General features: G+C 40.4%; 1 protein-coding gene across 3 annotated transcripts in view; it reads right to left on the bottom strand.

Annotated features, from left to right (window-relative positions):
- Positions 1–14,173, bottom strand: part of SOCS5 (suppressor of cytokine signaling 5) — a 79,380-nt gene that overhangs the window by 5,527 nt on the left and 59,680 nt on the right. The gene's annotated exons all lie outside the window — the stretch shown is intronic.

Raw genomic sequence — 14,173 nt, 5'->3', positions numbered from 1 at the left:
ACACACACACACACACCTTTCAGTAGTAATTTTATTTACCAGCTCTCCTTCCCATTTTATAATCTAAAGTTTGTAGGTCAATCACTTGTAAATCTCTCTTCCTCCCTACCCAACAATACACTCAATTTTGTCTGTGGTAGTTACATAATGTCATGTCAACTTGATAAGTAGGTTAGAGGGGTGGAGTCTAGCCTGTCCATCAGGTCACAGCCTGATTGATGCCTCCTTGTGGACGTGGCCTGCTCACGAGATTTCTGGGAGTTTCCTCTCCTCCTCCCTGGAGGGGGGACACACTCTCTCTGCTTCACCTTCTTGTTGACAAGTCACATGGAGCCATGCTGATGGCATCCAGAGCCCTTGAGATGCATCCACTGCCATGGGATCCACAGGACTTTACGCCCGCTGGTCTGGGATCTTCCTGCATTTGGCATCAGTGCATGTGCTGGGTGGGTCTGAAGTGTCATGGGCTATTATCAGACTTATGGGCTAATTTCCAACGTAGGGACTTGATCTGGACTGGGATGGCGTGCTTTGTTGATGCCTAATTACTTCTTGATATAAAGCTCTCTTACAGATATGAGCGTCTATGAATTTGCTTCTCTACTCCCCCAGGATTAAGAAAACATCCTTATGAAAGAAAGAAAAAAGGAGAAAAAAAGTGAAGCCAGTTAGGTTTAAAGGCAAAGCTGTCTTTAACTTTGAGAACTTTAGATCCTGGAGGTGTTTGGAAAGGAAACAGCACTCATGTTGGCTACCTCTTTCTATCCTCAAGGAGCCCTGGGGCACTGTGGGCTAAGCACAGAGCTGCTAACTTCAACTCCGAGGTTCAAACTTTTGATCAGCTATGCAGGAGAAAAAGATGTGGCTAGCTACTTCCGGAAAGATTTACAAGCTCAGGACTCCTATACAGGGTGGGTCACTATCTGTGGTAACAGACTTGATGGCAGTGTTTCATTTGTTTGTTTGTTTAATACAAAGCAGCTCATGGCACTTGCAAATGGATTATTTTAAGATTGCGACACTGAAAGACACATTGTCTCATCAAGGTAACCTGGAAGTCAGCATTAAAAGGAAAGGGAAAATTTCAATTTCAAGCTGGTTTTATTACAATATAACAGCAGAAAACTATTTTTTAAAGGTCCCCTTTTCTATTTAATAAATACAGCACTTAATTTCCCCCAGAAAATATACACGCTTATTATCTCACTGTGCATAATTTCTGACACCACGTGGCTGCCAGTTTGTGTTACTATGTTCTATGGAGCCTTGCTTGTTGCTGTGCTGCTGGAAGTTATGTCATCGGTTCTTCCAAAAACCAGCAGGGTCACCCATGAAAGGATTCAGCAGAACCGCTAGACTAAGAACATCCTGGAAAGAAGTGGGTTGTTCATTTCTGAGAATTCGCCACTGAAAACCTAGAATAGTAGCCGAGTGCTGTCAGATAATAGTGCTGGAAGATGAGGCCGTCAGGGTGGTAGGCACTCAAAATAAGACTGGTGAAGAGTTAACCTTATTGATAAAGATGGGGACGGGCTTTCAGGACCTCCTTGTGCTGATAGGACACGGCTCAACAGAAAAGAAACAGCTTCAAACATCCATTAGTATTAGAACATGAATGTACGAAATAAAAATCTAGGAAAACTGGAAGTTGTCAAAAACAAAATACAAAAAGATCCTAGGCATCAGTGATCTGATATAGATAGTACAGACAGTCACATGGTTTACTAAGCTCTGATTGATAACTTCAAGAGGAATAGTGTCACATTCATCATCAAGAATAATATTTCAAGATTTATCTTAAAGAACAGTGGTGTCCGTGGTAGGATTAAATCTCTCTATATAAATCTATATATCTACAAGGAGTCTAGTTAATAAAACTATTATTCAAATTATGCACCAACCTATAAAACTAGTGATGAATTGGAATAATTCTACCAACTTCTTCAGTCTGAAACTGATGAAACATACAATCATGATGCATTGGTAATTATTGGTGACTGGAACACAAAAGCTGGAAACAAAGAGGAAGTGGGTGTAGTTGGACAATATGAACTCGGTGAAAGAAACAAAGCTGGAAGTGGCATGATAGAATCTTGCAAAACCAATGACTTCATTGCCAGTACCTTTTCTCAACAACATACACAGCAGTTATACACATGGACCTCACCAAACGGAATACACAGGAATCAAATTGACTGCAGGAGCCCTGGTTATGTAGTGATTATGAGTTGGGGTGTGATTTGTACAGTCAGCAGTTCTAAACCACCAACTGGCTCTTTGGGAGAAAGATGGGGCTTTCTATTCCTGTAAACAACTGCAATCTCAGAAACTTAGAGAGGCAGTTCCCTGTCCTATGGGGTCGCTATGACGGCACTGAGGGAGTTTTCTGGTTTGGTTTGGGTTGGGGGAAGAAAGAATAGAGAAGCTCAACAGCAGCCAAAATGAAGCCCGGGGCTGACGGTGAAATAGACAATCAATTGCTCAGATTTAAATTTGAGTTGAAAGTGAAGAAAATTAAAATAAGTCCTTGAGAGCTAAAATACGTCTCTGAGTACATCACATCTGAATTTTGAAAAACATCAAGAAAAAGTTTGGCACCCTGAACACTAAATGACAAAAGACCTGATGAGCTATGGGATGACACTGAGGACATCATAATGAAGAAAGCAAGACATCACAAAGAGGGAAGATGTCAGAAGAGTCTCTGAAATTTGCTCTTAATCGTAGAGTAGTCAAGGCAAATGGCAGAAATGATGAAGTCAAAGAACTGAACAGAAAGTTTCAAAGGGCAGCTTGAGAAGACAAAACCAAATATGACAATGGAATGGGCAAAGACTTAGTTCGAAAACCAAAAAGGAAGAAGACACTCAGCGTATCTTTAACTGAAAGAAACATTTCAAGGCTTGAGTTGCAAGATTCAAAGATTGTATAGGCAAAATATTGATTGATGCAGGAAGCATTGAAAGATGGAAAGAACACAGAGTCACTGTACCAGAAAGAGCCAGCTGACATTCAACTGAAAGAAGCAGTCCAAACGATACTGAAGGCATTAGTGAAAAACAAGGCACCAGGAACTGACAGAACACTCACTGAATTGTTTCAACAAGCCGATGAAGCACTCACTGGTCTGTGGCAAGAAATCTGAAGGACCGCAGCCAACCAACTTTAAGAGATCAATATTTGAGCCTACGACAAAGAAAGGTGACCCAACCGTGTATAGTAATTATCGAACAATTTCATATGCAAATACAATTTTGCTGAAGGTCATTAAAAAAAAACCAGTTGCGGCAGTTATCTAGACAGGGAACCTCTAGAAATTCAGACCAGAATAAGAGGACATGGCATAAGGGATATCACTGATGATGTTAGACAGATCTTGACTGAAAGCAAAGAATACTAGAAAGATGCTTACTACTTACACGTTGTTAACGGTACAAAGGTATTCAACTGTGTGGATCATAACAAACTATGGATAACACTGAGATGAATGGGCATTCCAGAGCGCTTCACTGTGCTCATGTAGAACCTGTACATGGACCAAGAAGCAATCGTTTGAACACAACAAGGAAATATTGTGTGGTTTAAAATCAGGAAAGCAGTGCATCAAGACTTAGCCTTCCACCACACTTACTCAATTTGTCTATGAGTAAAGAATTTGAGAAGCTGGAATACATGAAAAATTGGGCTTCAGGATTGGAGGAAGGTTTACTAGCAACCTGGGGATAAGCAGATGATACAACCTTGCTTGCTGAAAGTGCAGAAGACTTGAAGCGTGAAGCACTTGCTGATGAAGATCAAGGTGTGCCTTTGGGCATGACCAGAGAGAGTACTGTTACTTCTGATCCTGAAAGATAGCTTGTTTTCTTCCTCAATCTCATAATCTTGAGTATTATCTGTGAGTTGTGTGTGGCCAGTCCAACAGATTATTAAACCCAGCCAAGGAGGGCCAGAGGATGAATGGGTTGGTGTTAGAATAGGGTAAAGAAAGTTGCAGTGTGTAGATACATCTGACCTCTGCTCTGCTCCCTCAAGGGCCTTAGGCTGACCTGAAGTCACAGGAGGTCAGGTGCCACACACACCCATACTATTCCTACAGCCTTGAGCTCCAAATTCTTTGTTCCACCCTATGGCGCAAAATTTATCCTAAATATGCCACACACACACACCCCTCCCCCCGTTTAAAATTTCTTATAAGCCATCATAACTAAACTAAAACAGGTGTGCATGCATTATAAAAGATGAGCGTCTTAATGGTTTTAACTTATGAATATATCATAAAATTTACATTCTATCAATGCCCTACTCCCAATAATGAAAGCACAATTTTTTCATTCAATTGATACTGTGTTTTCATTGAATGAAGTTCATATATGACCATGTGAATACTGCAGGGCTGAGCCAGTTTGGGTTTGTTTGTTTTTTCCTTTCTGGTACAATCATTTGATTTTCTTGGGATTAGTAAATGCCTCCTCTCGTTTGCTTGGTTTTAGCTATATCTTCAGCATTTTCTAAAATTCTTTGCAAGAATCGTGAAACAATTTCCCTTGATCATTACTCTGGTCATTCTCTTAACTTCTCTCCTGAAAATGCTGTATTTAACCTCACATGTTTGATTCTTTGAGAATAATATTCTAGGTCGAAAATATTACACCTTGAGAATTTTGAGAGCATTACTTCACGTTCCCAGCTCCCGGTGTGCTGCTGTGGAGGCAAATCCGTGCTCACCCCAGGTTTCCGGGACGTGACCGGTTGATATTTTATTTCGTGAAAAGTTGTAGCAGCATCTCCTTCTCCCTTTCCAACCACTGCTGGGCCTCTCAGCGTCCTCCCTTAGCTTAGGGGAGAACGCGAGAGGCCGAAGCTTCCAGCCTTTCAACCAATACTGTTTTCAGCTCCGTACTTCACTCTAACCTTCTGAGGTAACTGGTTCCTCCCCTCACGTGTGTTCAGGAGACACAGCTGCGGCACCTCGAAGACTGGCCTTGTTTGTGGAGGTTGTCTTACCTGTTCCCGGCTTATTTTGTCTTTCTTTTCCTTTCCACTTTCTGGTAGTGTTCTTCAGCTTCACTTCCTGCCCACCTTTCCACTGCGTTTGTATTTTGCCCTCTCACAAGTTTAATTTCCAGGAGACTTTTCTTTGTTTGTTCTCTCAAAGTTCCTTTAATAGCATCTTAATCTAGTTTCTTGGATGTAGTTAACTCATTTATCTAAGGATACACGTTTTTAAAATGTTTTTAACATTTAAGAAAATTTTATCTATTATAAATATTTTTTCCAATGATCCCTGGCCAGCCATCAGCACTAAAATGCTTATTAGAAATTCGGGTTGTCTGGGTGGGGCTTGCTAACTGTTTGACTTTGGTAGATCAGCAGAAGCCTGTTTAACATCACAGAAAAAGCAAGTCACCATGAACAGATGGGCGGTACCTATGCTTGAGGTGCAATGGCCAGGGCTGAACTGGGCTCTCCCCAGTGGGTGGTGAGACACCTACCAGGGAGGTACCACCGGCAAGTTCTAAGAGCAAGGGAAGGGAAGGGTAGGGACTTACCCTCAAAATGCACTTTTGCTTTGTCCCGGTTTTTAAAAAAGGTGCTCTTGTTTCCAAGATATCCAACCTCAGTTATGACTGGATTTATTAGGTCCCAATTCTCCAAACTCTAGTCTGTAGATTTTATCCAAATAAAGGAAAGGCTGTCTTAGCTTAGGGGAGAACGCGAGAGGCTGAAGCTTCCAGCCTTTCAACCAATACTGTTTTCAGCTCCATACTTCACTCTAACCTTCTGAGGTAACTGGTTCCGTTAATTTCTGCATCTGCTTCCTGGTACCATTGCCCCTGGCAGGCACTCTGATCCTTTCTCAGTTCTGCCCATGTCTCTTTTTCTACCAAAAGCGTTGCTCTGTCTCCCCGTCTACTTACTTGAGGGTCTATACTGTACTGTATACCTTTTTCATCCTTTTACTTTCATTTCCGCAGTGTTTCAGGAGGGAATTAGAAATAAAATACTTACGTTCAATCCAATACCTTTAACTGGAAAGCCCCATTTTCCTTTCTAAAGAGGACCAACATTATCCCTACATAGAATTTCCTCATCCAGACTCCACATTATAAGGACCTGGAGCGCTTTTAAAAAATAAGTAACGTATAGCAGAACCTCTCCCAAGACACCCTGACTTAACTGGGTGCTATTTCTTAAAAAGCTCTCTAGTAATCCTAGGGCAGTCAGAGAATGGCCACTGGGGAACCCTCGCCACAGGTCCGTGGTGGCGTGTGGGGAGACAAGTAAACCGACTGCTCGGCACAGGTGGCAGTGCAGACAGTGCGACCTAAACGACCCAACCCACTGGCACCGCTGTTACTCTTCCTCATTGTTCCCTCTGGAGCCCGGTGCTGTCGTGGGTGAAGCAGTGACCTGTTAACTGCAAGGCTGGTAGTTCACCCCCCTCAGCTTCTATGTGGACGGAAGACATGGCTGTCTGCTTCAGGGAAGATTCAGTCTTGGAAACTCTAGGGAGCAGTTCCATGCTGTCCTACTGGGTCGGTATGGGTTGGAATCTAGGTGACTGTAGCTGGTTTGGCTTGATGTGGTATGTGGTATGCGTATAAGGGGGAGCCCTGGAGATGCATTAGCTAAGTGCTTTGAATCCATTCAGGGCTCTGCCACACGGGGTCAGTCTGAGTGGAAACAGACTTGCCAGCAAGCACCTGTGCACAGGTAGCTCTCAAACTATAGGCAGAAAGAACACTTTCTTTTACATTCCACAGACCAATTCTTCTTTTACAAGGCATAACAACTAATTATTTTTTGAAGTATAAGAAAAATAGGAAATATCGGTGCCTACTTATTTTTTTTCATTCAACAGGCATAACTTACTAATTGCTATAATTAGAATAAAAAGCAAAGCTTCAAGGGGTTCAAGAAGGAAGACAGTATTTCAAAAATGAATGCGGTAGCAATCAAATACTGCTTGATGTGATTCAACTATGGAATGTTATGGTATCTGTAAGAGCTCCCAATAAAATTATTAAAAATAATTTTTAAAAAGCTTACTCTCAATTTCTATATTTGTAACAGGCTAATAACAGTGTGTGGTGTGACACAACCCGTGGACCACACTGTGGAAAGCTCCGCCACTTGGTCTGTCAGCTTGGTGGGCTGAGGTGTTCAGTGTTGCAGGAAGGCTGGAAGCTATGCTACTGGTCTTATAAACACCAACAGGCTCACCATGGTAGAAAGGTTTCAGCAGAGCTTCCAGAGTAAGGCTGGAAGCGAGGATCTAATTTTGAAAAGATAAATCCATGAAAACCTTATGCATAGCAGCTGAACACTGATCTTGAGATCTTGCTGGAAGATGGGTCCTTCTGGTTGAAAGGGACTCACAATCCTATTACTCAGGGAGCACTGCCTCTTGAGAGTAGAGCTAACCTTAATGACATGGATGCCATGAAGCTACTCTTGAACTGTGCATGTCAAGCCACTGGGCTACTGAGCCCTGAAATGTGGAAATAATTATCAATTAAAAAGAAAAATTTTTTTGGTCTCTTGATTTTTAGGCATTTTCCTGGGCATTATTTGGGGCACTGATTCAGAAAATTACATTGAATGGACTGCATCAGCTCTAGTTTCTTAGATATGGTATTCCTGTATAGGCTCAGCTATAAAATTATACTATTTTATTATATTATTTGTTTTAAATATGAGAAGAATTCAGATCCACAAATTATAAGACAAAGACAAAAAAGGTAAAAAACAAAACAAAACAAAAACAAAAACATTGAAAATGAATGAGGTATTTTGGGACTTCCAAGGGAAGTGGTCTACGGTGGCTACTTAATTACTCACTGAGTTGCCAATTATATAAGGTCAGTTATTTAAACCCACCGGTCACTCTGAAGCCATTAAAAGATTAAAGGTTTGGAAACCCACAGGGACAGCTCTGCCCTATCCTACCAGGTCACTGTGAGTTAGAGCTGATCAGATGGCAGCGGTGTTTCTTTTTGGTCTGGGAGGCTGTGCAATGTATAAGCAGACTACACACTGCATACTGCAAAGCCAGAACACAGTCCGAGAAGAGTGGGAAATATGAAAAAGAAAGTTGAAAAGGCACATATATGGAAGGTAGAGTGTCAAAAATGTAAACTTATAGCAATTTTCTCTTTTCAATTTTCATATTTTGAAGATCTAAATTTCTCTTCAAATTATGCAGTCAACATTTCAGAACACATTTTAATATATAGAAGCCAATGGATAATTCATATTAAATTTTTCAGAAGTGAGGTTAACTCCAAGGTTCTTTATAAGAAACATTCTAACCTTTCTTAAGTGTTTCTGTGCACAGGTGGAGAAATTGTGCCATCTTATAATAAGACTGGATTATTTTAATTCTAATAAAGGATTTTGAACTCTGATAGAGATTCAAGTGTTCTGAAACTCAAAATGAGTGGAACTTTTCCATGGGTTTCTGAGGCTGTCGCTCTTTTATGGGGGCGGAAAGTCTCGTCTTTCTCTTGTACAGTGGCTGGTGGGCTTGAATAGTTGAACTTGTGGTTAGCAGTCAAGCACACAACCTACTACGCCATCAGGGTTCCTTATTTATTGTACAGTAACTCTTATTTCTGGCCCATTTTTAAGATAACTAAGTAAACTGCTTGCTATCCAGTTCTTAATGAAGGTGAAATGATCCTTGGGGAAAATTCCACGTTCATGTGATTTGCACTGTTCACATATATCTTCAGATCAAAGGACATCACGTGAAGTATAACGCGACCAAAATATTTAGTACAACCCAAACTACTTTAAATGAAGCCAGCATGCACTTCCTTTACTTCGGGTTAGCTAACACTAACGTTAAAATATCTTTGCTTTTTAATGGGTGAGCAGAGTGAAGAGTGGTATATGGCACATGCTCTGTATCTCAAAAACTGGGGTTGATAGGGGGAAACTGCAGGTAAAATATGGCCAGAAACATATCTAACACACGAGGGACCAAAATGCGTGTTGGCCATAATAATTTGGATGTTAGGTTAATTTTATTATTAGAATTAATGTCCTGTTTCTTTTCTTTTTTTTGCGGGGGGGCGCATTCTTTCTTTAAAAAAAAAATCATTTTATTGGGGGCTCGTACAACTCTATCACAATCCATACATACATCCATTGTGTTAATCACATTTGTATATGTGTTGCCATCATCATTCTCAAAACATTTGCTTTCTACTTGAGCCCTTGGTATCAGCTCATTCCCCCCCTCCCTGCCCGCTCCCCCACTCCTCATGAACCCTTGATAATTTATAAATTATTATTATTTTGTCATATCTTACACTGTCTGACGGCTCCCTTCACCCACTTTTCTGTTGTCCATCTCTCAAGGAGGATCCGTTATATGTGAATCCTTGTCATCGATTGACCTGGTTTTTTTTTTTTTTACTTTTTAAATGTAGCTACTATAAAAATCTAAACTACACACACGGTTCAAATTATATTTATACTGAACAAGGGCCTACAAACTATAGAGCAAGGGCCAAATGTGGTTTAAACTAGAAGCCCACAGTTAAGGATGCTTTCTACACTTTTAAAAGGGATTTAAAATGAAAAAATAAGATAAAAAAGAAGAAGATGACGATGATTTGGTAGAAACTACCTGTGGACTGAAGGCTCTCTGGTGGCCTAGTAGATGACATTGGGTTCCTAACCTCAAGGTCGATGTTTCCAAACTACCAGTTGCTCCATAGGAGAAAGATGAAACTTTTTGCTCCCATAGAGATTTACAATCTTGAAAACCCACAGGGCGGTTCTCCTGTCCTCTAGGGCCACTTCGTTTCAGAATGGACTCAAGGGCAGGGCCAGCAAAGCCTACTCTGGCCCCGTTTCTGGAGCACATGAGGTCGATCATATACCGTGCTGCTTTTAAACATCAGGAGAGCTACATTCAAGAGACCCAGTAGTCTTCTGTTAGCTATCTCAGCATGTTTCTTTGACATGCAAATTATATAGGTAAATGACTATTTCAGGGAAAGACCTAACCTAAAACCACATCTCATTATACATTTCTTTATAATAAATTGTATGAATGAGTAGGATGTGCAGACAACATTTATATTAGCCAGATGACTGAAAGCAACTCCCAACACTGAAGTTCTGGTTCGGATTCCCAGACAGCGCATAACATTCAGTAATTGAATCAGAGATCACATCATGGCAAAAACATCACGGCTAAAACCTGATCACATCACGGCAAAATCATTCAACAACAACAACAACAACAAAAATGACTATTGGTTAATACTACTTGGGGTTAAAAAGTGGAATTTTCTTGACATGAGGAATGCTATGTGGCAGCTTTAATAATGGGGAGAAAAAAAACACTAATGGTGATTCACATGAGAGTCCAAGTAAGAGTCAAGCAGGCATTTTCACGATTTTCATTTTAACGAATCTCGCATCTACAATGTGTAATGGGGATGGCTCAGTAGAACAGCCCCACACGGGCTCCAAGGTTGGGAATCTTAACAAAGGCAGACTTGCTCCCACAAAGTGACTAGTGGGTTTGAACCACTAAGCTTTGTATTAGAAACTGAGTGCTTTAACTACAGTGCAACCTAGGCTCCCTTCTAAATGTGTTAAAGTTTTTTTTTTTAATTGCACTGACTCTAAAATGAAAGCTCATTATCCATTATAATCTTCCACACACTTCTATACATGATGACTTATCCTTAAAACAATCCAAGTCTAATTTCTAAGAAGTCATTCCTTCCTCCAAGGACAATCAATTTAGAACTGATTTTAAATACGGTTTTAAGTTAAATGGCTTTCTCTCGGGAGGAATGGTATTTAACAGAATAGGCTATAAATCAGGGTTAGGAAAAATTAGAGGTCAAAATCCATTACTATAAAAATTTACATATATAAAAAATTAAAGACTATGGTCAGTGACCCTCTTAATACCAAGCAGTATCGATTATGAAATTCAATAGGAATAGCTCATAAGAGTTCATTTTAATGGAACTTACCTCACACTTTATTAGAAATAAGCTAAATTCAACAAGTTTTAAGTCTACATTGCATGCCATAGAGGGTTAAAAAAGGAACAAATGTGATCTAGCTCAAATCCTTCCTCTACTGCTCAGGATTCTCAACTTGCCATTATAACAACTTCCAACTTAAAGTCCTTCAGTTAGTTAACAAAAGTGGAATATATGAACTGATTAAAGTATTTCTATGGTATTGGAATACTGAAGGGACCATGGGCTGTCATGGTCTTGGAAGAAGTACAGCCAGAATGGTTCTTAGAAAGAAGGAAGGTGAGACTTCATCTCAAGACCTTGGCAATGTTGTCAGGAGAGACCTGTCCCTGGGAAAGAACACATGCCCGATACAGCAGAGGGGCAGGGAGAAAGAGAAAGACCCTCGGCAAGATGAGCCGACAATGGGCCCAAACATAAGCACAACTGTGAAGAAGGCACAGGACCTGGAGGGGGTCATTCATTCTGTTGTGCAGCAGGTCTCTATGAGCCAAGGCCAACTTCACGGCACTTGACAATAAGATGACAATTCAGTATAGACAAGTTAGGAAATTCAAGTTTTGGTTGATATTTTGGTAGCATTTAAATGATTTTTAGAAAAAGATGATAAAATATTTAAGAATGTTTAATAGTATGATCCCCAAATCATGTATGGTTATCGTAGCTACAGCCATTAGAAGAATCAGATGCAAATGTACACACAATTATAAGCTTAAAGGTAGATATTTAAGGCATATATTTCTTTTTATAATTTCTTGTTTTATTTAACCATATAGACTACTGGTCCTGAATTAGTTGGAAAGCCTCCTTTAATAACTTAATTACCATTTGGAGTAGTGGAATAGCCAGAGAGGAGTAGCACAAAGTTCTAATGATAACAGGAAGGAAGATATGACCTATTTTGGAGCTGGTGATCCAAGAAGCTGTCTCTAAGGAGGTCATTTTATTTTACCCATCAGGGTGAATCGAATGAACTGGAATACGATTCCATAGGCAGAAGCGCTTGCAGTACTGTACATGACACGAACCATGGGTACCTTAATAGAGCATAAGCGAGGGAGTGAAGGATGGGTACAATGAAGTCGGAGAGGTAGGGCTTGGAAGCCATAATCAGAGAACCCCAGTGGGTTTGGTTACTACACTGTGTGAGCTCACCAGCTCACCTGGAGTGGTGATATTGGAGATGGATGTAAGGTGTCTAAAAATCACTTCTATAGAATTGACAATTGGTTGGAAATAAAGGTATGAAGCAGAAGGAGGTGTCAAAATTGATAAGTTTTCTGGCTCGGGCATATGGGTGAATGTGGATGTTATTTCAGAGATAGCAAATACAAGTCATAAAGCAGTTCTGGAAAGTGAGGAGTTTAAGATCGTTAATAGATTTAATTTAAAATATGTTGTAATTACAGCTGTTATTGAGATATCTAAGTGAAAGTTCATTAGTATATTAGTGTGAAAGTTCATTAGTATATTAATGTATGTTCATACAATGGAATACTATAAATGAACTATAGCTCTTTGCATCAATACACATTCATCTTGAAAATAAAATGCTCGGAGAAAATAATTACAGATAAATGCACACATTATGACTCAAGTTAACTTTGAAACAGGCAAACCTAAAAATATTAGGTATACATGCATGGGTAAGTCAAAATGTATTGTTACAAAGGAACAGAAGCCTTTATTAAATAAAACAGTGAAATGTGAAGCTACTGTTTTTCTACAAAGCCTCCAATTAAGCCTATGCCCTTCTGAAGGCAGTGGTACCATCTTTCTGACCCTTTGCTGAAGAAGTCGGAACTCTTTCCATTGATATCATGTCAATAAAAGTTGGGGAATCTTCAAGGGGCTCAAATATGCTCCGTGTAAATGTTCTTTTGAGTTTGGCGACAAGATCAGGGTTGTAGGGTGGACAGGGTAAGGCTTCAACAGTGTTTTTCGGATGGCAGACAACCCTTGCTATCTATCCGTCAAGAAGAAGCAGGGGCAGTGTTCATGATGGGGAACATCTTCTGTCACTTTCCTGCCCCTTTTCTCATTGATGCAGTTCTCAATTTTCTGAAAACGTATTCCGAGTGAAGCCCGGCGATCGTCCTGTGGTCCTTGGAGAAGCTTTATCAAGATTACCCCTCTGTAATAAATTACAGTCACCATAATCTTCTGTCTTGAACTTAACTGGCCCAACAAAGCCCTGTGTGGAAGCCACTGGTTTGATTTGCCCTTGTTTGCTGGATTGGTACATTCCAGGCTTGTCCCTGGCTATGATATGTTCCATTAAATCATCTTCATTAGCTTCCACTGTGCTTGGAGACTGAAGGAAAGATTAGCTAGTTGCTCTTTGTGGAGCACTTTTGGCACCCACTGGGCTGAAACTTTGCTGAGGCCAAGATGTTTGCTTAAAATGGAAAATCCCGACCCACACGAGAGCCCAACTTTAGCAGCTATCACATCCGTGCTGATTCTACGGTCTTCTTCCACCAGCTTCTGGATTTTGGCCACGGTTTTTAGATTTGTCAAGGTTGATGCGCTTCCTTCTCTTGGCTCATCTTGGAGGTCATCTTGACCTTCTTTTAATGCTTGATCCAGCTGAACATTTGTTTTATGTGAGGCAGCATTCCAGCAAACTTGTTGCAAAGCCTCAATGATTTGAGATGTCCCTTTGATTCCATTTTTGAAAAAGAAGAAGAAAAATACATTATCAAGCCAGAACCTCAAAATTGTACTTTTCCCCGATGGCACCTTTTTTTTTTTTTTTTGAGGGGGAGGGAAGCACTTTAATGAGAGGAGACAAGTGTATTACTAAAAGAACTTGCCAGTAGATAGATATGTTCACACATTCTTTGTTTGGAATAAACTCATGTCTGTATGAACTGGGGCTACAGTAGCAAAACTTTTTGACTTACCCTTATATGTCACCTAAGCCAGGATACTGGCTGCCTTAGTGGACAGGTAAGAATCAAGGAGAGATACTTAGGCAGGTTCTCAGTTTCTAAAAATCTGGCTAATTTTCTATTCCTTAGCCTAGTGGGGGCATGAGCACTTAGTCATCATTCTTTGGACTACCAATTTTATGGACATGGTCCTGTATAGAAGCGGTTGTCAACCTGTGGGTCTGACCCCTTTGGGGGTCGAATGACCCTTTCACAGGGGTC

Source organism: Echinops telfairi, unplaced genomic scaffold (genome assembly GCF_000313985.2).
Source record: "Echinops telfairi isolate 266 unplaced genomic scaffold, ASM31398v2 ScPeMD7_7475;HRSCAF=8513, whole genome shotgun sequence".
Taxonomy (NCBI): Eukaryota; Metazoa; Chordata; class Mammalia; order Afrosoricida; family Tenrecidae; genus Echinops; species Echinops telfairi.
The sequence above is the reverse complement of the archived record's forward strand: the minus strand, read 5'-3'. Positions and strand labels throughout refer to the sequence as shown.